The 27,333-nt window shown below is 40.5% G+C and overlaps 1 protein-coding gene across 2 annotated transcripts in view; it reads left to right on the top strand.

Moving 5' to 3' along the window:
- The window catches only part of SLC25A21 (solute carrier family 25 member 21), a 346,209-nt gene that overhangs the window by 62,163 nt on the left and 256,713 nt on the right, over positions 1-27,333 (top strand). The window lies entirely within an intron of this gene.

Here is a 27,333-nt window from a genome sequence, read left to right as displayed (position 1 = left end):
GAAAGTGCATTATTCTGCATGTGCAGAATGAGCCAAAGTTAAAGGCTAAGTTAATGGCATACATACACATTTGTCCAAAATGGAAAAAAAAATAGAAACTGTGCCTTCCTAAATAAAATAGTTTCCATAATGTTTCTAATGTACTTCACTAAAATGTCATGTATGCCCAGTAATATAGAACATCTTATGTAAAACTTTAAAAAGAGAGTTTTCCTGTGGTTATATTCCCAAGTGGAAAATGGGAGACCATGTGTGTCTGTGTATAGCATAATGTGAAGATAGCTGAGTAGGGTAGTAGACAAAAGGGAGAAAAATATCCATTTGAAATCCGGAGACCTTTACAATGCTACACATAAGTAAAAGCAGATGTTGTAAAGTTTAGAAAATCAAGACATTATTTTCCTGTTTCCATTGAATTTTTCTAAACACATTATAAATATGCTTTGAAGTAATACAAAGTACCCTGTTTGTTTTGCTGATAGCATCTTTTTTGTAAAAAAATTTTGATTACCGCTTTTATTTTGCTATAGGACTAAAATGATACCTTTAGGGTCCTATGTAAGCAACAATTAACTCTCTCCCTTAATGTGTCAAGCAATAAGCTAAAATGCTGGCAAGATCTCAGATGTTTTACTTGCAGTTTCCTATTGGAAACAGTTTTTCTCTGTTATAAAATTCAATACATTACCTTTGTCTGGCTTTGCAACATAAAATAGCTTATCTTTACTCTTTTCTAGCTGCTATAAAATAGCCTAAATAAATTGTTGAAAGGTATTTGCTAGAATAATGGCAATTGGAATGTAAATTTATTTATTTATTTATTTATTTATTTATTTAATTGTTATATTTATAAACCGCCCTCCCCCGAAGGGCTAAATGGTAGGTTGTGGGGCTTAATGGCAATCAAGTACTGAAAAAAATGAAAAATGAATCTAAATATTGTAGCTAACAATGATATAGAGGTACAGCCTTCCCCCAATAACTGGGAAGGGGGGAGCTGGGGGTCCTGTGAGAGGGGTTATTTTTGGCAAAAATCACTCCTCTTGCACACATGGAGGGACACTCATTCTAACCTAGATAGTTCCCAGCTTTGGACTCCCATTGAAGGTTGTTGCCTTTTCTTTCCTCACCCAAGAAATTCACTTCTAACCTTCTTGGAGTTTCTGGATTTGACAAGTGCATGGCCCTCTAAACTCCCACCGATATTTCAACCATGGCTAATACTTTTATGTGAGTCTTCATATGTAGACTTTGTTCTAATAATATGACTTAAAAAATCACGGCATGGAGTCCTTAAGGATTTCCATCCATGTTTTAGCCTCCATGAAAGTTTTACAATGGTATATTACTGTGAAAGAAACTATGGGAAAAAACTGATAAGAATGAAGAACCCATGAGCCTGTCTTCCGATTCCTCAGGTGATTTGAAAACACTACAGCTGCACTGGAATTTAGTGATTTCTTTTTATCCAATGTAGACTTTTAGCTGTCCTTGTGTAGTTAAGTCAGTCATAACCTTGAGTTTGGTATCCCTATATGACCTACTCTTCATGCAGTACAGCTTCTAAGGGTCCTCTGTTTTTAAGGCAAGCAGTTCAAGATTCTTAAATCCTGTCAGTGAGGAAGAGTATCCCCTTAAGGAAAATGAAAGTGAAATTTGGTGATCTCTTGCAAAGGATATCACTGTTGTCTAGACATGCTGTGTTATGCTTCTCATTAGTAAAAATCTTGGCCTCTTCAAAGGATAAGATAAATTAACAGAAAACATACAATAACTTCCTCTCCAGTTCCTTGTATTTCCTTACCAGGCAGTGCAAAATGTACTGCAAATCATTAAATAAATCTTAAACTGTCTGGCCTTTACATTCCCAGAAAAGTCCATGCAGAGCTCTATTATGGCATGGGATGAGCTATTTTAGGCCTGCAGCGTACCTGAGATGATGCATGTAACCCTATTTATTTAGTGGATCTATATACTACCCTTCAGTCATCAGAATCCTGCATTAGTGAACAACAAATTTAAAAGAATAGGCAGATAGCTGAAATAAGGCACTTCTCAAATAAGAAGCTGTTACTGAAATGGTATTTACCTCACTTCCAACACAGAACAGAGTCTTGGCAGAGGTCTTGCCATTTTAACCTTCCCTTTCTTGACTAAGTAGGGCTCAGGGCAACTTACAATCAATATCATAACATTTAAAATTTTAATTTTAAAATTCTTAATACAACTAAAACTCTAGAAACTGTAATGTGCCCTACCATATGCAGTAATGGAAAGTCAGAGGGAGAGAAGAAAGAGAAGGAGAACAATCAGTGTGTCATTCCCTATATAAGGGCAGGATGGGCCCACCCCTGGGGGAAGTTTAGCTAGAGCTTGCCATCTGAGTTGTTTAAACTGTTTTTAACCTTTATTATGTTTTGATGTTTTATTGTGGTTTGTACACCACCCAGGGATCTTCGGGGGTGGGGCGGTATATTAAATATGATAAATAGATAAATAAATAAATAAATAAAATAAAACTCTTTGACTAAAGTAGAAGAAGGAATAAAAGCCAGATAAATTCAATAATAAATAGATAGTACAAAAAGGGAGAGGAGGGAAGCAGGTTAGCTATATAAGGAAACTGGTTCTGTTGTCAATGATAGGCCTGGTGACCATCTCAATCTTACAGGTCCTGTAGAATTGCTATAAGTCCCGCAAGGTCTGGATTTCACTTGATAGAGTTCCACCAGGCCGGGGCCAGAGCCAAGAAGGCTCTGGTTCTTGTTGAGGACAGCCAGATGGTTTTCAGGCCAGGAACCACCAGGTCCAAGGATGGCTTCTTTAAGAATGGCCTTACCATTGCCTCTGTCCACCCTCGGCTTCATTGGAACAGTTCAAAGAACCATGTATTGCTCTCCCTTCTTCATTCTACCATTCCAATGATCCTGTGAGTTCGGTGAAGTTGAAAGAGTGTGACCTGTCCAGTGCTGCTCATAGAGTTTTTTTTAACTGAGAAGAGATTGGAATCCAAGTTTCCTGTGTCCTAGTCCAGCACCATCAGTGTATTTCTTTTAATGCTGGGAGATGTGTTCAGTCTAGTGGGTATGTCTGCCAAAATTTAAACTTCTAAACAGTCTTCAGACAACCTACATAGTGCATACAGTAATCAGAACCATGAAGAACCCACATAAAATGATAAAAGCATCACACATGCATATGCCAGTTTCCTTCTTTTACAGCTATTCGTTTATGGTTTCATTTCACAGGATTGCAAACTCATATGTTGGGCAGTCATGGGCTGTTTCAGTTATCCTCCTCAGTTCTATGGAATGCACCACCAGAGGAAGTTAGAGAAATTCCATCTTTCTGAAACTGCCTCAAGGCAGCACTTTTTTTCCTAAGTACTTTTGGCTAAATTTTGTTTCAGGCTATGGTGAGTTTTTTAGTTGCATTATTTTTTTAATTAAACTCCTGTTTTATATGTTTTAACATTTTGTATAATGTGTAAGCAACCTTGGACCTCTAGTTTTCGAAGGGAAAGACGGGACAGAAATATTTTAAAGAATAATAAATCAGCATGAAATCAGCAGCAGTTAACCAATAAAACCAGCACAGCATGATAAAAACATATCAGCAACATATAAGTAGAACAAAAATGGCATACAACAATAAAGGTGCATAAAAATTTAGAATACATAGAGCTGATCCAGTAAAGCATGTACAGACAAAATATAGCATAAGTTAAAAAGCAAAAACAAAATAAAAATAAACAAAGAATCAAATGTATCTATATTTAATATAGTATTGTAATATGAATGAAACTGCGGGTTGTTTTTAGAATTCTCAGGAAAGACATGTTCTATTGTATAGTTATAATCATTTTGAAAATATTCACGGAACCAACCAGTAAAGCACCTACAGACAAAAAACAGCATGACAAGTTCATAAATAAATAAAAATAAACAAATAATCAAATGTAGCTATATTTAATATAGTATTGTAATATGAATGGAACTGCGGGTTGTTTTTCGAATTCTCAGGGAAGACGTCCATATATTTACTGTATAATTATAATCATTTTGAAAATATAATACAAAGATGTATAATTAAAAAGTGGTTGGGGTGGGTGCATTTCCGGGGTAAACCATGTGTTGAGGACTGCAGTGGATGTGGCACTCAGTCAAAGTTTGAGTAACTTTCTTACCTAGCTTTCAGCTTTATTTCCCATCTTAAAAATGTCACACTTCCCTCCAGTTCGCAGCAGCTGGTTGGGTCATAAGGGGAACATGAAACAAGTGGTTGGACAGAGCAGAATGTGCAGCTGCATTTGAAAATGTGTTTTATGGCTTTTTTGCGTATTGCTACTGAGGAGACCTGCTTCATGCAGGATTTTGATTATGAAAAAGTGAAAGTGGCAGTAAACATTGCAGGGCTTTGGGAAGGAAGCCTGACATCTGGTCTGTGGAGAGCTGGTCAGGGAATACACTGCAATAATATCAGGTTTACAGTCTACAGTTTTTTTGGCATGATGCATCATATTTGACAGTGTAAATTAAGTGTGTCGTATAATATTCAATAGTCATATTATTTCTCAGATCCAGTTGCAGGCCAAGAATATTTCACGGTAACTTGTAAAGAATATATGCTAATAAATTAGTACAACATAAATTGGGGAGGGGGGAGTGAACTCTCAAAGAGTAGTTAGCAGGCTTCACATTTTTATGTGGTCACACCCAAAATGTGTGAGCACCCTTCCTGTATTGCCTCCAGCTGTTATGCTAAATCCCTTCCCAGATGTGTACATCTCTTCTGATGTCACTAAAGATACTTGGATGAGTCCAAATTTAACTTCAGAAGGACAAGCAAGCCTATGACAAACTTACAAAATGGTTGATTGCCAGGACAGATGCTGTGCAAAATATAATTTATTAAAAATTGGAAAGAACTCAGGTCATATATTCCTGAATATTCAGATTTATTTTTTTTTGTTTCAGCCACAGCTGCATATTTTAACCTGTTTGTGCTTGGAGACTGAGGCAAAGAAGAAAGAAAGCAGAAACATATGTCCATTAGTCAATAAATGATAGCTTTGTATTGTCGAAGGCTTTCACGGCCGGAATCACTGGGGTGCTGTGTGGTTTCTGGGCTGTATGGCCGTGTTCTAGCAGCATTCTCTCCTGACGTTTCGCCTACATCTGTGGCTGGCATCTTCAGAAGAAACCCCAATGATAGCTTTGTCTTGGAAGGATGCTCTAAGTGTCTGGTTTGTTCAAATTTTGGAATTGGTCACTATGTTGAAATCAACATGTTTTCATAGGAGCATAAGGGTTTTGAATTCTCATTTGCCTAAGGCTCATTCCGCACACGCAGAATAATGCACTTTCAAGCTGCTTTCAGGGCTCTTTGAAGCTGTGCGGAATGGCAAAAACAGTTGTGAAAGCAGCTTGAAAGTGCATTATTTTGCGTGTGCGGAATGAGCCTAAGTCTGGGGACAGGTGGTGTGAAGGTCAGGGGTTTTAAATGCCATTTAAGCATAGGTGGGGTGCTGTTGTTCTGCCAGAATGGTCTCTGCCTTCTCCTGATAGACAGAAGCCACAGCCTTCTAAATGGAGTTATTTATATGAGACATCAGGGACACAAGATTTAAAAAAATAACTTTTATTCTCTACTATAGATAGACAAAACAGTGACATTCAATAAAGAAGTTTAAAACTATTTAAAGATAACACACAGCTTTTGTGGAACTCATTAAGTTATAAAATTTTAATTGTCAGCTCTTGGGTGTACATAACAGTTTATCAGTCAAATTTTTATTATTGAAGTGAATACTGGCTTTCTCTCAGGCGCAGGATTCTCACAATATAAATGTGAGCTCATCCCAGTAACCACAGATCTTTACACAGTTTCACTCAGAAGGTGGATGCTGAAAAAGTTATAGTCTCTTCCTAAATCATTCAACTGGCTTTTGAAACATCCAAAGTCTCCTGAAAAAGGATTTTTTGGCCTACCTTCTGGAGGCACGAACCTTGTTTCCAAATATTCACTGGATGCTCAGAATATAGGATGTGGCAAAGATAATCAGCTGTTCAAGCCCATCCTTCCCAATGTGTGAGCTTTTCCTCATTTGGAGAGCTTGTTCCATGCAAGAAAGTTATGGGCTATTTTAATTCATTGTTTCTTGTGGCAGTCTCTCCCCACCTCGTGTTGTTATTAAGGATTCCCTGACTCTCCAGAGCGAACTTATAGGGGCTCAGGTGGTTGCCCTGGGAAGACAGCAATCCTATTTTCTGTAAACTTCACTTGTAGAGAGATGAGATCCAAAACTACCTTAACTACCTTAACTACTATGGCTGAAACTATGCCTGGGTAGTTACTGGTAGACATATCTGTTGGTTTTCTTACTACTCTTCATATGTTATCAGCCCCATTTTGTTAGCATAATACATAGATATGTCAATTTAGCAGAGTTTGATTTATTAGATTAAATTGACTGTATCCTGTTTTTACAGGATTGAGGATAAGGATACTTAAGAACTAACAATCTGAAAACAGCACATCTGAAAAATTTCCATCAGCAGTGGGATTTGCCACTTTCCCACTAGTATACGTCCACAGATATTCTATATCAATAGATTTCAAACTTTGGGGAAACCTTTTCACATTTACATTTCTGTACTCTTGTGTATGCAGAGAATACTCAGACTTGTTCCAGGCTGAATACCTGGTTCACTCAGGGAACTGAATAGTCATATTGGGACACCCTATTTCCCCACATGAGCTGAGAGTGTGCCCCAGAACAGTGAGCAAATTATCTTTTAAGGAAACCAGTCCAATGTTATTGGCCTTCTCAATGACAAAACTCTGACAGGCTTCCAATAAACCCATAGTTCTAACACAGCTTGAAAATTATTGGGGTGTTGTGTGGTTTCCAGGCTGTATGGCCATGTTCTAGTAGCATTTCCTCCTGGCGTTTTGCCTGCATCTGTGGCTGGCATCTTCAGAGGATCCTCTGAAGATGCCAGCTACAGATGCAGACGAAACGTCAGGAAAAAATGCTGCTAGAATACGGCCATACAGCCTGGAAACCACACAACACCCCAGTGATTCTGGCCATGAAAGTCCTCGACAATACAATGAAAACTATTGTTGTAGCACACCAAATGTTTCACATTGTTCTTTCCTGATCCAGCAAGGTGATACATAAAGAGACTCATGGATCATCATCCATGGACAATGGAGAAAAAGCACTATATATGAGGGAATATTTCCAGAGAGAGATCCTATGTCCAGCACTCCGGAGTGCACCTTTGGTGCTTTGTTGATAATGTGACAGTGGTGTTTTTGGCATAGAACCGTAGTGGCGAACCTATGACACTCCAGCTGTTCATGGATGACAATTCCCATTAGGCCCTGCCAGCACAAGCCATGCTGATGGCTGCTTGGAATCTTCAGGGAAGGTCCATGAACAGCTGGAGTGCCAGTAGGTCTACTCTGAATGACTCTCATGGGGGCCCCTCCTGCATACACATAAAATTACTGCGTTTTCAAACCACTTCCCTACAACTGTTTTAAGTGTGGGATTCTTTTGCTTATTCTAAAATAGCTTGCAAGAGTACCTTTGGAAAGTGAAGTTTGAAAGTCTTGATTATTCCACAAAGGAATGACCTGGGGATAGAACATGTGTTACTATATCAAAGCACATAATTACCTTTCTCTCCTTCTACAAGTGATCAGCATTATCAAATCTGAACGCGCTAATCGTCTTGTCAGTGGAGCAGATCCTCAAGCAAAGCAGTTCATGTAGAGCTTTGGATTGGAGTTTTTAATTCCCTTAGCTTGACAGTCCTGTGGAGTTTGTTCTTCATTCTGCAGATGGACAATATGAGGTTACAGTCTAGACAAATTTCATCAAAGTTTTTCCAGAATGCCCTTGGGTTGGATACAGCTGAAAATCTGTGTTCTCAAGAAAAGGGAAATTCTCATTCCCTCATGCTCCTACTGGGAGTCCCCTGTCCCCCTGTGAACATACTCTACCTTTGAGGTGGGACCTGGGATCAGCAGAGAAGTTTCTTTCTCTGCTGCTTGAAATCTCTTTGGTCAAATGGGAAGATCTTTAGGTAGGGGCAGGTATTCAATGCCTTGAATGGCTTAATCAGATGCACTAGCCAAGATTTTAGAAACCTGCAATCAGATCTTTCCAGCTGTTAGAGAAGCAACTCTATCAGGGGTTTGTGTGCTCTTTTTCCTTACAAGATTAATTACAGCCTATGGGTGAGGTGACTCAGCCATAATTTGCAAAATTATGCCTCTTTTCAGACAAGCAAATAGAGATTTGTGTACAAACTGGACAAGGTAAACTTTTTCATTTCCTGATCCAAACTGAGACCCAGTATGACTGTTGTTTCGATTTTTAAAATGCTGAGAAGATCCAGTCACAAATCTCTCTCAGTTAAGTTTGGCCCTCCAGAGTAACATAATCCAGTTTAAAAATATACCTTTTTTAACTAAATGGAAAACTATTTTTAAACTTTGTGATATCCTCCCCTAGCTTTGTTCATTTGGTAAACCAAAAAAAATCTAGATGCAGGAGGGAGTTGCTGATTCAATTAATTCAGCAACATTCTTTTTTTTAAAAAAAAATAAGCATTATAAAATTATATATTGCCCACCATATTTTCTTGTTAAATTTCATTTAATTGTTTTTCTTTTGTTAACACTTTTAAACAAAGCATTTTAAAAAACAAGTAATGCTGTTCTTGGGAATCAGGATAGACATCTAGGTAGTTACTTAGCTGATTTTTAACCTCCCTTATGGAAATAGGCAAGGAAGTTTCACATACTATACTCTGCTAGCTCGTTTTAAAAGACACATCAACAAGTACAAAAATTGTAATTCCCATGACTGTTTCTCCAGGGCGCTACATCAGCTCTTTACCTCCAGAGAGCATTATGAAGCGTAGAAAAATGTGCTTTTGCTGGAAAAAAAAAACTCTGTCTCTTGGAAGCTCAGCTTTTAGCACTGAAACTGCTGTGAATATTTTTTTAAACACATGTTCATGCTAAGCAGTAATAAGCAGGAAATGCAGACTGAGAAGAAGTCTTCCTTTGGCCATACTTCCAAAGTCTACAAACCAAAGCAGGCACTGTGACATTACTCAGCTTTGGACTGTGTCTCCTCGATCTAGAGTAGCTTTCTCCAGCCTTTTAGTTTAATACAGTGAAATGTAGTCCACATTCCATTGGAACTTTTTTGTATGAAGTGAACTTGCGAAATACTATTTTGAATTTTGCTTTTTCTTCTTTGCTGAATATGGCCAAATGTATTCTTCAGTGTTTCTCCACTGGGGACCCACCAATGCAGGTACACAATGGATGTCAGTGTTTTGAGAACCTTTTTTGACATATATCTCTTTTGTTAATGGTCCACTTGAAAATAGCTCTAAAATCTAATGAACAATGTGTGCTGCATAGAATTCATCAAGCAGATTTGCCATTGAATACATCATTTTCTGTAGAATTCAGCTTTCTATTTTTAAGGTGAAACTGATAGAGAACCTTGCTGTTGTATGTGGTACAGAACTATCACTGTAAGAGGTAAAGGATGACTCACATAGAAGTCAGTGCATTAATTTTCAGCCAGAAAGTTCTGAGATTATTTAGAGATGAAAAAATTTTGTCCTTGAAAATCACCTTCTATTGATTTAATATCTATCTATCAAATATTCAATATTAATATTTTAAAAATGATTTTTACATCAGTTTTTAAATATTTGGGAATGATCTTTGACAGCATTAATAAGTTCCTCCTAAGCACATATTTCTAAGTCCATTGCTTACGCTAACACTGTTTCAATAGTATTTAGTAGCTGACACCAGGCTAGTAATAATAATAATAATGAAAGTGTCCAGGATGTTTAAGACTACAGTTCCAAGTAAATTGTTGTTTACTAGGAAGCAAGTCCAACTAATTTAATGTGGCTCACGCCTAGGTAAAAGTGTGCATAAGATTATAGTGCAATCTTATACAGAATTATTACAATCTGAGCCTGCTTAGACTGGAATCATTCTGTGTAAAATTGTTTTGAAAAGCAGACTGTGAAGATGAAATCTAAATCAACAAAGTTTAGCTCTTTTAAGATCTACTGATTTAAACTAAATACTTGAGATGCAATTTTCTAAAATAAATGCATTATTTTCTTTATTTTAATTTTTATTCACACCACAAAGTAACTTAAAAATCAACTACAAATAAAACTATACATTATGTTCTTTGATGTTTTTGAGTGTAACAGATGTATCCTCTCACTCTTTTAACAGATTTATTAGAAATCTCTAATAGAAATTTTAAATGTGCCACAGTTGAAGTTTATATGAATGTACCCTCACATGGTCAAAGGTAAACTTTTAGAAAGTTCTACCAATTAAAATATTTCATGGTTGGTGTTTATAGTTGTATGTCGATTTCTTCATGTGAGATGCATTTGGATACACATGAACTATACAAGAAAAAATTTAAAGTCATAAAAGCCTAGGGTTGGATCCAACAAAGGCAAGCATAAGGATGTGAATCATTCCCACCTCTCTCTTTCTCCCACAGTTCTGAGACTTCTGAAAAACTGATTATTGTTGTGGGGCCTTCATGAACAAAATGCCACATGGCTGAGAATGGGGAGACTGCAATAATGAGAGGAAAATAGGCAAAATCATCCAATCATCCAGTAGTACTTAATTGGTTTATAATCTTTGCTGGTACAAGAGGAAAGTGAAGGCAATTTTGCCTAGATCACAACACTGCAGCCCATTGGAGCATATAGCTCCACGGCTAACACTGTTCATTTCAGAAATTACTAGCCAGATCCAATGTTTGAGATCAAGTAAAGCTCCAGGTGTTGATAAATAAAATTGAATTTTATTTATCACACATGATAAATGGACCACATGACTGTTTCTGGCATCAATTTCAATGGGGCAGTGGGAGAAAAGGTCTATGTTGGAAAGCGCAATCCACTGGTGCGCCTTTGGGTCCAATATAAGTTCACATAGAGGAAATGTGTATCACTGAAAAAATATGGAAAAAAATTAATGGCAAAAGAGTGAGCTACTGATAATTGAAATAGATTTAAGCAGATTGAGAAGATTTTTATCCTATTCCATACATCTTCCTCAGAGTCTTCTAATTAGTTTATTTTTTCCAAACATTGACACCCCCCCCAGCCAAAAAAGTGTGCGTGCGCATGGGCACGTAAAGTGCCATCAAATCTCAGCTGATTTATGGTGACCAATATGGTTTTCAAGGCAACAGACATCCAGAGGTGGTTTGCCATTGCTTATCTCTGCGTAGCAATCCTGAACTTCCTTGGTGGTCTCTCATCCAAGTAGTAAGGAGTGCCAATTCTGGCTAGCTTCTGAGTTCTGACAAGATTGGGTTGGCCTGGGCTATCCAGGTCTGGAAGCATGAAAAACGTAGTTGTGCTTAGATCTCATTGAAATCAGTGGGGCAAAACTTCTCTTGTACCAAAGTCTTCAATGGGCATGGGTATCTGACTGTCTATAAATTGGGATCATATCTGTACATCTAACATTCCAGATAATTAGCAATTTACTTGCTCCTATCAATATAAGCATAAAATTAAAATTAGCCATGTGGAAATTATAGTTCAAAGGACTGTTTTGGTAATGCAAAATGTGGCCTAAACTTGGCACCTATTATTATTATTATTATTATTATTATTATTATTATTATTATTATTATTATTATTATTATTATTATTATTAATTAGATTTTTATACCGCCCTATCCCCGAGGGGCTCCAGTGATGTACAACTAATAAAACATAAATATAAACATAAAATGGCTAAATCTTTAAAAAGCAGCGTTTATAAAACAGTAAAGCTAGATCTCATAAATACAATATAAAAATACTAGCATAAAAATAAAGGGCGTCCAGCAGCTCCATATTCAAAATCCTCTTCCCAAGAGGGAGGAATGGCAGGTCCCGTTGAATGACAAACGGCCCAGATGTAGAGGGCCATGAAAGGGGGGGAAGGGGGCACCATCAGCAGCCGGTTCCTCCAAAGGCCCGGCGGAACAGCTCCGTCTTACAGGCCCTGCGGAACTCACCAAGGTTTTGGACAGCTATATTGGACAGCTACATGAAATCAGGAGCTACATTAAATTAATTTTATTGTACTTTCATACTTGAATTATGAGGCTGGAAGAGCAAGACTAATCAGGTCTTTTTGACATTAAGTCCTGGTGCCTACTCCCAGAAGAGCATCCTTAGGATTACAACTGAGGGCCAAACTAGGCCAGATAGTGCCTTTGTGTTCACCATGGGCAAGGCCACCTGTATTTTAAAGTGATTAAAAAATGCCACAAAGGCCCAGTTTGCAGTACAACCTTACTACTTGGATGAGAGACCACCAAGGAAGTTCAGGATTGCTATTCAGAGATAAGTAATGGCAAACCATCTCTGGATGTTTTTGCCTTGAAAACCAAATTTGTCACCATAAATCAGCTGAGATTTAATGGCACTTTATGCACGCACACGCGTGCACACACACACTTTGGTCTGCAATATAGCAAGCAAAATTGCTGTTGTTCCCCGCCCCAGCTCCTTTTCAAGTGCTGAAATAGTACTCCTCCCCCTTCCTGCAGTAGCTGTTTTGGCACTTGAAAAGGAATGTGGGAGGAAGAAGCTGGCCTCAGCCTTCCACTTGGTGGACCCAATAAGAATTAGTCTTTGCAGCATTTTTAAATAACTGTAAAATAGCAGTGTCCCTGTGGTGGACGCTAGGATAACTTCATGTCTTGTGGGGCCTTAAGTGTTCACAATAAATACAATGTACAGGTGCCACCATGCACGTAGGTAAGGGGGGGGGGGTTCTCGGGTTTGAACCCCCCCCATTCATGTCCGAAGCTCCGCCCACCCATTTGTGGGTTTTTAAAATGTTTTAGTGCTTTTTTTGGTTTTTGGCCTGCAGGGGGTGCATTGTTTGGGCTAGCAGCACCAAACTTTCAAGGATTGTTTGGGGGACTCTCCTGATGATACTACCCGGGTTTGGTGAGGTTTGCTCCAGGGGGTCCAAAGTTATGGACTCCCAAAAGGGGGTGCCCCCATCCTCCATTGTTTCCAATGGGAACTAATAGAAGATGGGGACTACTCCTTTGAGGGTCCATAACTTTGAACCCCCTGAATCAAACTTCACCAACCCTGGGATGCATTATCACTAGAGTCTCTTATTGATAATTACCACCCAGGAATTTTAGGTGAGTTTGAGTCCAGGGAGTCCAAAGCTTAGGGACTCCCCAAGGGGGTGCTTCCCATCCCCCCATTGTTTCCAATGGGAGCTTAGGAGATGGGGCTAGCACCTTGAGGGTCCCATAACTTTGGACCCCCCTGAACCAAACTTCACCCAACCTGGGTGGTAATTCGATAGGAGAGGACTCCCTAAATACTACCCTGAAAGTTTGGTGCTTCTAGCTTAATCTCATTGGGTAACCCCTGACATAGCAGTGGCAATCTCCCCAAATTTCCCCAGGATTCTCCAGTTTAAATCTCACCACCCCTGGCATGGATTTAAAGGGAGAAATCTGAGGTTCTCCTAGTTTAGAAGAAGAAGAGCTTTGGATTTATATCCCCCCTTTCTCTCCTGTGAGGAGACCTCAAAGGGGCTTTCTACAGTCTCCCTTCCCCTTGCTCCCTGCACAACAAACACCCTGTGAGGTGGGTGGGGCTGAGAGAGCCTCCCAAAAAGCTGTGGACTGAGCCCAAGGTCACTCCAGCTGGCATGTAGGTGTGGAGTGCACAGGATAATCTGAATTCCCCAGGATAAGCCTTCACAGCTCAAGTGGCAGAGCAGGTGGAATCCAAACCTGGATCCCTCCAGATTAGGAATGCACCTGCTCTTAAACCACTTACACCACATTGAAAGTGATGCTGTTTCTAGGGTGGGAATGCAATCCACCCCAAACAAGCATCACTTTCAATGTTGTTTAACTCAGGGACCCCAGATTCTCCCTTTAAGGTGGATCTAGTTTAAACACCTTTGAAAGTGATGCTGTTTGGGGGTGGATTCCTGCATCACAGCTGTGGCTGCCCAGGTGGAAGCTTAAAACTCAGATTTTGCACCAGGCTCCATTTTCCCTCTATGCCTCAGCCCAGAGGGGAGGGGCAGGGGAGTCTGCCATCCTCGACCTTGGAGAGCTGCTTTTATAAGGCCAGGGGCAGGGCTTGGGGAGGCATGGCCATGTTCTAGAGAAGCAGGAGGTGGTGGTACTGCCTCCCAACCCCCCCCCCCTAAGTATATAAAAAATCTATACCTACGTCCCTGGGTGCCACCATGCCGCTATTTCAATAAAGAACATTTGAAATAAATCCTCAGTTGTCCTTGTGTTTAGGAGGATAATACCATATGTATATATAGAAGTGATATAGGGCCAGCTTGTTAGGATGTTTATGTGTAGAATATGCCCATTTCTGAATGTCAAACTCATGTAAAAACACATGATAGCATCCTCTGAACCTTTTTTTTCCAACTAGCTTTCTCTTTTACAGAGAGTATATGTAATTAGTGAAATAATACAACAGTGCTTTCTTTCTTTCTTTCTTTCTTTCTTTCTTTCTTTCTTTCTTTCTTTCTTTCTTTCTTTCTTTCTTTCTTTCTTTCTTTCTTTCTTTCTTTCTGTTTAGTGTTCTCACTGGCAGGACAAACTTATATAGGAACAATACTGGTGCAAATTTTACTGGTAAAATGGGAGTACAAGTTATAAAGTTCTCAGATTCCCCTTGAAAATGTACTGTTTGGCCAACAGAAATGAATGCAGAAAAACCAGAGGTTTTTAAACTTCCCTCTAACATCTGGGCATAGCCATGTATTTTTACTCCAAGCACAATAAAACAATCCTACTTGCTGGTGGTATATGACATAATGACCCAAATATGTTTTTAAAAAATCATTTATTGCTGTACATAAACAGCTAAGTTAGCACTAGGGATGATAAAATAACAGTGGTAATTCTTCCTTAAGCTGAGAACCATTGGTGGCCCATTAGGATTCCAGATGTGGCCATGTATGCTTTCCCATCTGTTTTCCAGTGTCTAGAGCTTGGACCTTTGGTATCTTGGCTGTGGTTGTCAGGCATGTTGGCTTTTCAGCTTGAGGTCTTCCTGGAGAAACACATTGACATAGCTAATAGCTATAAAGCGGCTTATTGTCTTGGGCCTAGTTTGTTAGGAATAGCCGGATAGAGGGCAGGCTTTTGTCAAAGGTCAAACACCAGCTTGACCAAATTTTCTACATAGTAAACAGTTGCATTTGGTCTGCAAAATGAAGATGGTGTTACAGCAGAATATAAAGTAAAACTCTGTCATCAAAGGTGATTTTAAAATGGTTAAGCCCCATAAACGCCAACGCAAGTTCTACTGATATTCCTGTAATTACTTTATAAGGATTTTGCAATGCTTTAACTTGAGCCAAATTATCAACAGAATAATCTATGGGAGAAATAAAGAAATATAACTATTTTGCAATCCAGAAAATAAAATCAATTTTATTTTACACTTTTTAAAAAGCAAACACAAAATGTTTTGCAGGCATAAATCCTGTTTGCTATTACTTGATTAGTATTAGTATTATTTTAATAAAAAGAACATGGCATGCCTGGCTAGTCCATGGGGTAAATATGAGAAATATAATCCTGGCCAATTGTAATTCATTTGGGAGTCATTTCCTATTTGAATATTCCCAGTGAAGCCATTGGGTCCACCCATGTAAGTACTCACCAGAGAGATGAACTGATTATCTCACAGTACTTTAGTGGAGCATAGTTATAAGTGCCATTCAGCAAGAGTAATGATTTCAGGAATGTCTGTGCCATAAGAAACCTAAACAGTTATTTAATAAAATCTGTTCCTTAGTGAGCTGGATGATCACCAAAAGCACATTTTAAATAAGCTGGATGATCACCAAAAGCACATTTTAAATAAGCTGGGCGTGTCAGTCTTTCAACATGTCTGCAGTTTGTTACAGCTGACCTTGAAGGAGACCTCTGAATCGGCATACTGCTGAATTTCTTTTAGGAGTTTTGGATTTTTCTATGAAGGATAGCTTTTGACATCTACACATGGTCAGTGAAACGTTGCAGTTTTTTCCCCTTTTGATATATTTTCCCTTTTGATATAATGTACAGTAGATCATTAAATGCTTTCACACTGAAACATCCAAACATTCTTTTCTCTTTTAATATTTTCTTCTCCAATGACTTATATGGAGTTAATATCAATATACCTATCAAGTACTTTAAATAGAGTTACATGAGATTTAGCAGAAAAGCTGGTGGGATCTAATCCGATCAAGGTTTGTCTGCCTCCTCCTCTTCCTCCCCCCCCCCCGCTCCCCTGCTCCAGTGGAGCAAAGCATTCCATGTCCCCAGCTTCTCTTTCTTTCCACATTTCTGAGCAGTGACAGGAGAATTTTTTTTAAATGATGTCAGGCAAAAACCCCAGAAGTGGCATATCTTCCTAGGAATCGTTGGAAACTCTATTGTAAAATGGTGATTCCTAGAAAGAACCTTCAGAGCATCCTGCCCCTCTGGTCTCCTGTTGGTTCTCAGGCTATGCCTGGCAACTCTAAATCCAGTGTCTGATAGTACAGTGTGGGGCTAAGCTGTTTTTTCCTCCCTACTTGTACTTCTACTCCTTGTATACTTCAAATAAGAGATTGTCTGCACTAAAGGTCTTCTCTCAACAGCTAGAGATCTCATGTGTAAAGTGTGCCACCTCCAAGTGGGAACTGGAGATTTCTCTGAATTATAACTGATTTTCAGAGGACAAAGATCAGTTACTGTGGAGAAAATGGCAACTTGGAGGGAGGACTGAATAACGTTATGTAATACTGACGCCTCTCCTCTCTCCAAATCCCACCCACAAAACTCCAGGAACTGGCAGCTCTATTCATCTGACACAATCTACTGAGGTGCCCAAGTGAATTCCTGAAGTATCTTGCAATAGCTGTGCCAAAATTAAAGTGTCTGGAGAAAAGCAGCACCTTTCCCCTAAGTCTACAAAAGATTTGCTTAAAATAAATGCGGTTGCCTATTTTAGATTAGGAATGCCGAGTCTTCCCTTCCATCCCTCATAACCTGTGTATTTCATAAAGTAAGACTGCTGGGTAAAGGCTGAAGGAGTTCTCAGACCCCGCTTGTTCAGAAAAAAAATGTTTGTACAGCTGTCCTGGAGCTGAAGCACTTCAGAATGCAGAGGCAAGATCACATGTTTGTATGTGAAACCTTCCACAGTTTTGTTTTGTTTTTTAAGAGTAAATCACTTTTGAGCTAAGTTACAACAACCAGGGCAGACCAGCACAGCTGGGCAAATGACACTGTCCCCAAAGGGTTTAGCTGTCTCTGCTTCTTACCTGTCTCTGCTTTTGTTTTCTTCATGAGGAATGGAGTCCCTTTTGTTTAGGCAAGAGCTCTGCTGCTGCTAGAGCTACATTCTCATGAGGGGGAGGACCTATGGCAGAGGATGCCAACATAGTACCTCTAGACTCCACTGCACCTGCCAGCACCTTCCTTGGTGCCCACCAAGTTTTGTTAGTTTTTAAAAGAAAGTAGGTAGGATTAGTTGGAGTTTTAATCTCTCTCTCTCTCAATCCTCACTCCTGGGCTGATTCTGCATGGCCCTCAAACAGTGGTGTAAAACAGTGGCCCCTTCCGCACAGGTGGAATATGGCGCCCTGGGGACGGCAAAAACGCTGTCCCCAGGGAGCCATTTGCACAGGGGGCACAGCTGCTTCGCAGCCTTGCCGCCCTCACGCCGCCCGACCAGTGCAAAGCTGCCGTTTCCCAACCTCACTTGGCAAGCGAGGTCTATGGGAAACGGCGCCTTCCAGGCGCCTTCCCTCCCCCCCCCCGACCGGGCGACTTACCTGTCCTGCGGCCTTCCGGCGTGTCGCTGAGGCCTGGGGACACATCCCCTTTGCCCTGCGACTCTGGAGCGGTCACGCAGGGCAGGGGGCGTGTCCCTTGGCCTCGGCGACGTGCCGGAGGGCCTCAGGACCGGTAAGTCGATCTGACGATGGCGCAGCTGTGCGCCATTGTCTCGGCCAATTCTGGGACCGTTCATGCGAACGGTTCCAGAGGGGTTGGGTCGGCGTGGACTATGCCGACCTGACCCCTTCTGCCTCTGTGCGGAAACGGCCAGTGTGAAAATGGTATAAACCCTTTTACACTGTTTTAAACCCTTTTACACCATTTTCACACCACTGTTTTTGGCCCATGCGGAATCAGCCCTGGTGTATTTTTAAAAAAATTATCCTCTTATCCCCTGTGCTTGGGCTCCTCCCCTCATCTCCCTATATGGCTCTACTTCCTATGACAGGCATTCTGCAGTTGCACTCTGTGCCAGAATTCCAAAAGTGGTCAAAAAGGTTGAGAAGCACCTTGACCTATGGTCTTTGTTTTGTTGTTTTATGGAATTGGGTACTTTTTCTAATGACTATAGATGTCCTGTTTACTCTGGCCCCTTCTGCACACGCAAAATAATTTTCAAACCACTTTCACAACTGTTTGCAAGTGGATTTTGCTATTCCGCACAGCTTCAAAGAGCACTGAAAGCAGTTTGAAAGTGCATTATTCTGCTGAATGAGCCTCAGTCTGGGTTGCAGTTTATTTTTGATTTTATTAATGGTTGTACTGGCAGATCTGCAAAGTACAAACTCAATATATAAAAGCATTATCTTAATGTAGTTAGTTTTCATTTTTTATTTCTTCCACATAGTAGTAGTAGCATAGTAGAATCCCTCTGATCTACCAGCTCCAATGGGCACTAGTTACTATTGGTCACACACCTTCTCCCCAGAATATACAGGGAGTTTTTGAGGCTGGGCCAAAATAGCTAGACAAAGACTTTATGTTCTTTTGAATGTTTGGTGAATGTTTGTGATTTATATCATATTTTGGAACCTGAACTTCTATGAAGTATTTATTGTACTTGTATGGTATACTTCTTAGTTTTAATGTTATGACTATGCTGATTTTTATGATAGTTGAAAGAGGGCAGCCTGGAAACTGAATAAACCTAACCTACAGCTTGAAATATGCAGAAACTCTAAACTCTCTAAGCATATGGATGGATTCTTAACCCTATCTGATAAAGGAAGCTTTGACTCTCAAAAGCCAGTACCCTGACTGTGTTGGACTCTTAAGGTGCTACGGATTGACCTTCCTTGAATACATCTTGAAGAGCAATACATAACATTATAAGAAAATATTTATGCCTCCAAGACCTTTGAAATAAGCTACTTTGAAACTCAGATGTAGCAAATTTTATTTCCGTTAATCTCAAGATTGTAAAGCACTTTTCCCTTGTTAGCTCTATGCAGCAAATGTTCACTCCAGGCATAGATAGTGGCCCAACTGTGAGATCAGCAAACTTTCTGCTTGTGCTGTCTGCCTAGGACAGGCATTCTCAATCTTTTTTTGGCCAGATCCTTTTTAGGAGCTCTTCTCAGGTTCCAGGACCCCCTGGCAAACAAGGATACAACGTGAACAGATAACTAGAAAACCATTTATTATTGAACACAGAGAAAAACTTTAATATTCCAACATACTGGAAAAACTTTTTAAAAGACTGAATGAAATTAAAGTTGAAACATCGATGATGTTAAAAATTAAAGTTGAAACATCTATAGCAATTCTTGGGCTTGGTTCTCGTCTACAAGTTTTATGATATTGGGCTCCAAATTAGACAATGCCAGTCGGAGGGCATCTGTTGTCATGTTACCAATTCTGTTCCTGGATTTTGTCAATGAAACTAACTTGCTGAATCCACACTCAGCCAAATAAAAGTCTTTGAGCTTTCCCCCCCACCCAATGTTTGAAATTCATTTGGCAGATCACTCTTGATCCAAAAATCTTGTTGAAACTGATTGAACTGATGATGTGCAATTCTATTACTGTGAAGATCACTCAAACAGCCTTGAATTTCTGCCTCTACTTGGATGGGTTGTATTTCAAATAGATTCAAAATCTAGTTTGGGAGATTGAGGTTTAACAGGTCATTAAATCTTTCTTGTATATCCTTGTGTATCGGCTTGAGATGTCTCACATAAGCAATAAGGTCATTTTTTTTTCAGTGTCTCTGGGATCATTTTCAGGTTTGGAAATTGTGAAAATTCCCAATGTCCTATATTATACCAAATAGACTTTGAATTTCTTAAGGAAAGGAACAAAGTCTTCCTTACTATCTTTGAGGGTACTGTTTTTGCCCTGTATGGTCATGTTTTAAAAATTAAGTTGCTGAAATATATCTGCCAGAGACAATATGTTCAGCTTCTCCACACTCTTTATCAGACATGAAGGAAACTGTGGTGTCCCAGAATGTAACAAAACATTGAAGACAGTTTCCTCTGGAAAGTCACCTCACCTCAGTATGCAGCAACAGTGTCTGGAAGTCTTCATCATTTTCTTCACACAGCTGCCAAAAGACAATCCTGAAGGGTGTGGGATTTGATGAAATTTACAGCCTTAATGACAATTGAAAGCAAAAAATTGAGATGTCCTCCCACATTTTTAATTACTAGGTACTCCCTCTAAATCATGCAATGAATAGTAAAGAAAGAAGGTATAATCCTTTTCAGGTGGGTGAGGAATCCTCTGTATTGACCAACCATAGAAGCAGTACCATCAGTTGCACAAGAAATTATATTCTCCATTGGAATATTATTCTCACTTAAGTAACATTTGACTACATCAAAAATAGATAGTCCCTTGGTATCCATTTTAATCCTCCTGGCAAACAACATTTCTTTCATTAGTTCATTTCTGTTCCAGAATCTCATGTAGGCCATGAGAAGAGTGTTATCTTGTAAAGTAGTTTTCTCTATTTGTAAAGAGAAATTTTTTGGATTGGACTGAACTGACCAATCCCTTTCAGTGTCCTGTGCCATATTGTTCATTCTTCTGGCAACAGTGAACTTACTTGAAGGAACTGCTTGAATTATTTCTTTTTCAAATTCATCACATCAGATATTTTTATGGACACTGAAGGCAGGATAAAGGACTTACCAATGTTGTGAGCATTTCCATTTTTAGCAGTCTACTCATTTTGTGTGATACAACAAGACCCTTTTCCAATTTTTGCGACATCTGAGTGAGCATCAATTTAATTGTTGGCCTTCTCTCAAAACTATCTTGAAAGTTTTTGAAGAAATCCAAGGGTTTATCTTCCTTTTCAGGGTGAGAGGTATCCAAAAGTGTTTTTTTTTTCAATTTGCTTGGCCTCATGCTGTCATTTGAAAATGTAGTCATGAAGTTCAAGCACATGGTCAAAGATGGATTTTGCAGAGATGCAGTTAAACCATATGATAAGTATTTCACCAAATTTTGCTGACACTTCTTTCACCAAGGAACTCATGTGTAAAATTATTTTTGAAAATAATAAAAATAATCATGAAGCACTTCTTGCAAGGAAAATAATGGACAAATAATGGACTGAATGAACAACAGAGAAATCCTTGGAAAATTCTGATGAATTTAAAAAACCTTAACAAATATAAATACTATACGAAAGAAATATAGGCTAAATCAGGATTTTGAACTTTCAAGGAGGTGAAGTAATTATATAATTATATACAATTATATGAAGTGATTACATTAGCAGATATGAATGCAGTTATAGATCTTCATAGGGATAAATTACAAAAAGCCAAAGGAGGTAAAGTTCCCAAAAATGTGTTTTGATATATGACATTATTGAACCCAGTGGACTCATGGCGTGTAAACAATCCAAGTGCAAGAGATTATACATTTTATTCAGCTAGACATCAATCATACTCAAGAACTGATATCTGCTGGAGTTCAAAAACCTTACTGATTACTTTAGAAAAGTCAGAAATAAAACCAAAGATCTATATGGACCATAATCCAGTAGAGGTAACATGGCATCTGACAAGGAAAGAAAGAAGGTGGAGGCTAGATGATAATATTTTGCTGCAAAAAGGAATGAAAAAATGCAAAAGAAGGAATGTCAAATGCAATGGTTTGGGAAACAAGTAAAACATATATGAGAGGAAAGTTAATAGTAATTGCTGATAAACAAAAGAAAGATAAGGTGGAATGAATAAATAAAATACTAGAAAGATTGAACATAAGAACATAAGAACATAAGAACAAGCCAGCTGGATCAGACCAGAGTCCATCTAGTCCAGCTCTCTGCTACTCGCAGTGGCCCACCAGGTGCCTGTGGGAGCTCACATGCAGGATGTGAAAGCAATGGCCTTCTGCGGCTGTTGCTCCTGATCACCTGGTCTGTTAAGGCATTTGCAATCCCAGATCAAAGAGGATCAAGATTGGTAGCCATAAATCGACTTCTCCTCCATAAATCTGAAGATCTTGGATGAACTACATAAAAATGAAATAAATTGAGATGTTGCAGAATCAATTGAAAAGAAGTAATGCAAAAAATAAAAATTTTGAAGCAATTTTTTTTGAACATGTGGATAAACCAGGAAGGTTTCTAGCACATTGTTTGAGAAAAGAAACTGAAAAAAACCAACAATTACAGGGATTAAAAAGAATGGCAAAACTACTTACTTAGAAAAGGAGATACATGAACAGTTCGTCTCTTTCTTTTCAGAACTATATAAAAAGTAGTGCAGTGGAAATAACTTTAAAAGACTATATTGCAAAGATTTCCATTGAGAAATTTATAAAACAACATAGAAACATTTTGAATGGAACTATAACAATTTATAAATTATCGCAGGCTATTAAGGATTTGAAGAAAGGCAAAGCACCAGGACTTGATGGCCGTTCCAGAATATTATAAATATATGGAAGAAAAATTAATTTTACTCTTGCAAGAAATAATGAATGAACTCAGTCTTGATGGTAATTTTCCATCTTTGTGGCAAGAGGTACTTACAACATTGATTCATAAAGAAGGAAAAGACCCAGAATCGCCACAATTATATGGACCAATATATTATTAAATGTGGACTATAAGTTGTATGCTACAATAATGGCAACCAGACTGAGAAAATGTGATTCATGAAGATTAGACAGCTTTTGTATCTAAAAGACACATGAATGTACAATTTTTTGTTAATGCTGTTGTATTTGTTAGATTCAAAAATAAAGAAAATATTTGTTTTCTTGGACACTGAGAAAGCATTTTATAATGTTTCATGGACTTCATGTTAAAAACAGTAGAGTATTTAAAATGTGGATTAAGATTTTTCAATTGGATACAGAGAATACATACCAAATAACAAATGAGAATATTCATTAATGGCACTCTTATAGAAAAATTACAAATTGAAAAAAGAACACAATAAAGATGCCCACTATTGCCATTATTATTTATTTTGGTACTTGAAATCTTGGTGACAAAGATCAGATAAGAGCAAATAATTAAAGGCCTGTAAATAGTTGGAGAAGAATTGAAGAATTCAAAATGAAAAGTTATGCAGGTGATGTAGTAAAAACAGTAAGCAACCTTCAACTATCAATAAAATATCTGAAGAATCAAATAGAACAATTTTGACATTTTTCAGGGTATTAAGTTAACAGATTGAAAACAAAAATTACTACAACATTTCTAACCAAACAAGAAACAGATATTGGCAAAGTTACCAAATGTGATGTTTTATCCAGCAAAGATCAATTTGGGAATCAATCTGAATGGGCAGAATTATACCTTATACAAAGACAATTATGTAGCAACATAGAAGACTTAAAAAGATGGTCCAAATTGAGACTGTCAAGACTAAGAAAGATGTGCCTTTGGACTTACCCAGAGTGCTGTTGCGGTAGGGGAGGAATGAGCGGCTGCTCGTCTCCCTCGGGCTGATCGTCCGAAGGAGTCACATGATGGGGGAACCATCACGTGATGGGGTAGCCAGTTTGCCTATTTAAGGTGGCACCTGGTCCAGTGAGGTTATCCCGCAGACGGAGATGTCCCATGTGCAAGAGGCGCATTTTCGCCCTGATGGAGTCCACCTGTCCGAATGGGGGATAGACATTTGGCTACATGCCATAAGGCATGCTCTATTGCAGTGGCTAAGTGGCACACAACAGGCTGGTGGCTCCGGGCTCAGGAAGCTGGAGCAGGAGCTGTTGGTATCAGCTCAGTGGCAGTTTTGGGGCATAGGAGCACATCCGTATCGGGAAGGCAGAGCTTGCATGCTGGACCTTCCTGCGGTTGGAGGCCTCAATAAGAGGTCTGGAGGTAGTGGACGGCTTGATGGTGCAGACCGCAGAGGCTCTGTTTTGAACTCAATGAGGAAGGGGTGTCACTAAATAGGTATGCACCCAAGTGGCACCTAGCAACTTTCTGTCCCAATCCCCATGGGGCACGGAGCCGGGTTCAGCATGGTTGCTACCCGAAGGGCCGGGGGCCGCGGTTGTTGCCCATATGCCAGGTTCAGCAGTTGCTGCCTGGTGGCCAGGATATGCTCGCCCAGCTTCCTATGTTCTGATTAATAAATGGGCTGTGGCCAATTCTTATTCCAAATAAGAAATGTGTCAGTGGTCATTGGTGAGCAAAAATCCGCACATCTGCATGCAAAAATTGCCAGTGTTAAACTGAATGTTTTGCCAAAGCTGAACTTCGTGTTTAAAATGTGACCAAATCTATACAGGAAAAAAACTTTGAAAGAATGGCGAAGTCAGATCTATAAATTAATCTGGAATAATAGGAAACCAAGAATAAGATTAAGGTACTACAAGATAAAAACAGAGGAAGTTTAGCTGTACCAAACTGTAAGTTTGTCCGAGGGTCGCCGTGTCGGCTCGCCTCGGACTTGGACAGCCAGGAGGCAGGGCCGGCAGTGGGCCGGCAGCGGGACCCAGCAGCAACCGGCCCGATGGAGGAAACACCTGCGGGGGTTCGGGCCGGCCGGGAGACGGCCGCGGAGCGGCGCAGCTGCTTGTCAAGCTGGCGGCTGGACGCGGCCGGCTTGAGAGCGAGGCCGGGAACACCCCCGTCGCCCCAGCGAGGCTTGATAAGGGGCGAAGAGACAGGAGGGTGAGGCTGGCCGCAACTGGTCGTGGGAGGGTTTTGCGGGAGCCGAGGGAAGGAGAGCGAAGGAGCGTGGGGAGAGGGTCGCAAGGGATAGAGAGAGGAGGGAGCAAGAACGGAGAAGCGTGTGAGAGAGGAGAGAGAGAGCAGAGAAGCGTGGGAGAGAGGAGAGAGCGAGGACGGAGAAGCGTGTGAGAGAGGAGAGAGAGAGAGCAGAGAAGCGTGGGAGAGGGGAGAGAGAGAGAACGGACAAGCAGGAGAAGGAGGAAAGAGGGAGAGCAGAGACGCGAGTGAGAGAGGAGGGAGAGAGAGCGGCGGAGGAGCAGGGGAGCGAAGGGAGGCAAGGGGGGAAAGGGAGGCTGGACGGGGTGATCGGCGCGCCTCCATAGGAGGGGCTGAGGACCCCAACCGCAAATAAAGCGAGCCTCTGGCAGGAGGGGAGAGGCTTCTTCCCCTCCTCCCTCTACGGGCACCCTGTGGTTCAGACAGCTGACTACTTTACAAGCCCCAAAGACCGGGGCTACAGATGAGGAGACTAACACCTCGGAGAGAGACGGTGGGACGGCTTGTCAGCCCGGACTGCAGGGGGGAGAGGGAGAACGCCACAAAGTTATACTACCAAGCTGCGGAATTTGTATGGATCTCAGATTAGATTAAGAATCCAGATCAAAGAGCTATAAAATTAGAAACAGCAGATGAAAGCAGGAATATGTAGTTACCTGTGGAGGGGAAAATTGGACCAGAAAAATCTGATCAGAAAAGATACCCAAGTAATAAGGAGATATGTTTTGGAATTTGGACCAAAAAATATACAGGATGGGCAGCCCAATCCAGAGGTGCCCCAAATCCCCCTTATGCTGGTGGATTTGCCCTCCCTGGGGCACTTGCACTAGTGGAGGGGCAACTCTGCCTGTGCCCAGTCATTGTGGCACCCTGCAATGCCCGGCCATGATGCCCAGCCTTGCACTGGTGCTCTCCCATAATTCCAAGCTACACTTGCACTCCAGGGGCATTCCTGGGGGCAGGGCCAAACTTAGGCTGCTTCTGCACGGAGGTGGAAGGGCTTGGGTCGGCATAACCGACGCCGACCCGAAGACGCCGGGACCGTCCACATGGACGGTCCCAGAAAGAACCGTGAAGACGGCGCCGCTGGGCGCCGTCGCCCGGTGGACTTACCTGGTCTCTGGCCCTCCGGCGCGTCGCCGGGGCCTGGGGACACGCCTCCCCTGCCCTACGCGCCTGCTGCAGCGTCGCAGAGCGGGGGCGTGTCCCCCAGAGCAGGGGGTCGTTCCCCAGTTCACACAGCAGCAGCTCCAAGCCGGCATTTCCCAACAACCTTGCTCCCTGAGCGAGGTTGGGAAATGCCGGCTTCGTGCCGGTTGGGCTGCACGAGGGCTGCATGGCGGCGCAGCAGCTGCGCCCCCTGTGCGAATGGCGGCCTGGGGACGGCATTTTTGCCGTCCCCAGGCCGCCATATTCCGCCCATGCGGAAATGGCCTTAGTTTCGAAAGCCCACTGAACCCCCTTACATTGGTGGAACTTTTGGCAAAAATACACTACAGTTTTCATGATGTGTCTCTATTCCCTGCTATGAGTGATTCTCAGCATTTTTCTTTTTTGACTTTTGAGGGCTTCCTGCACTATGGGAAAGCCCTCTGGAGGGCGTGGTGCATTACTGGAGTGGCACCATACCCACACATTCGACATTTCTAGATTGAGCTGTAAATCAACTCACTCATTAATCAATACACAGGGGGAAATTAAATTGTGACAAGAGAAAAAATAGGAACAAAAGAGAATACAATGACTGGTTTACATTCAACTAATGTCAAGACTCAGAAAAGAATTGAAAACAGAGGGAGGAAGACTAAGAGATATGATAGAGTTTGAAAAAGAGTTCATATCACAAAAGCAACACCTGATGTGAAGAATTTATAAGATTCTGATTAAATACAGTACTGAAGTGGAAGAAGTAAAAGACCATATGATAAAATGGATGCAAACTTTCAAGAAGAAATATATTTCCAACAATGGGAGTTATGGACCAAAATATTGTTTGCAACCAGTCAAACATTGAAAGAGAACTGGTACAAAATGTTTTACAGATGGTATTTGACCCAGAGGCATAGCTGGGCCAAACTGCGCCCAGTGCACATTCTAATTTTCCATCCCCCATGGCCCCCCTCAAGAGTGCTCCCTCTAATCGGTGCCTCTCTTTAGGGGAGTAATACTCACAAGACTCTCTTCTCTACACTCTACTCTTAGCTCATTGTTTTTTTCATATCTTAGAAGCCAAGCAAAAGGGCAGTTTGTTCACAGTAAAAAC

This window comes from Sphaerodactylus townsendi, linkage group LG02 (assembly GCF_021028975.2).
Source record: "Sphaerodactylus townsendi isolate TG3544 linkage group LG02, MPM_Stown_v2.3, whole genome shotgun sequence".
NCBI lineage: Eukaryota > Metazoa > Chordata > Lepidosauria > Squamata > Sphaerodactylidae > Sphaerodactylus > Sphaerodactylus townsendi.
The sequence above is the reverse complement of the archived record's forward strand: the minus strand, read 5'-3'. Positions and strand labels throughout refer to the sequence as shown.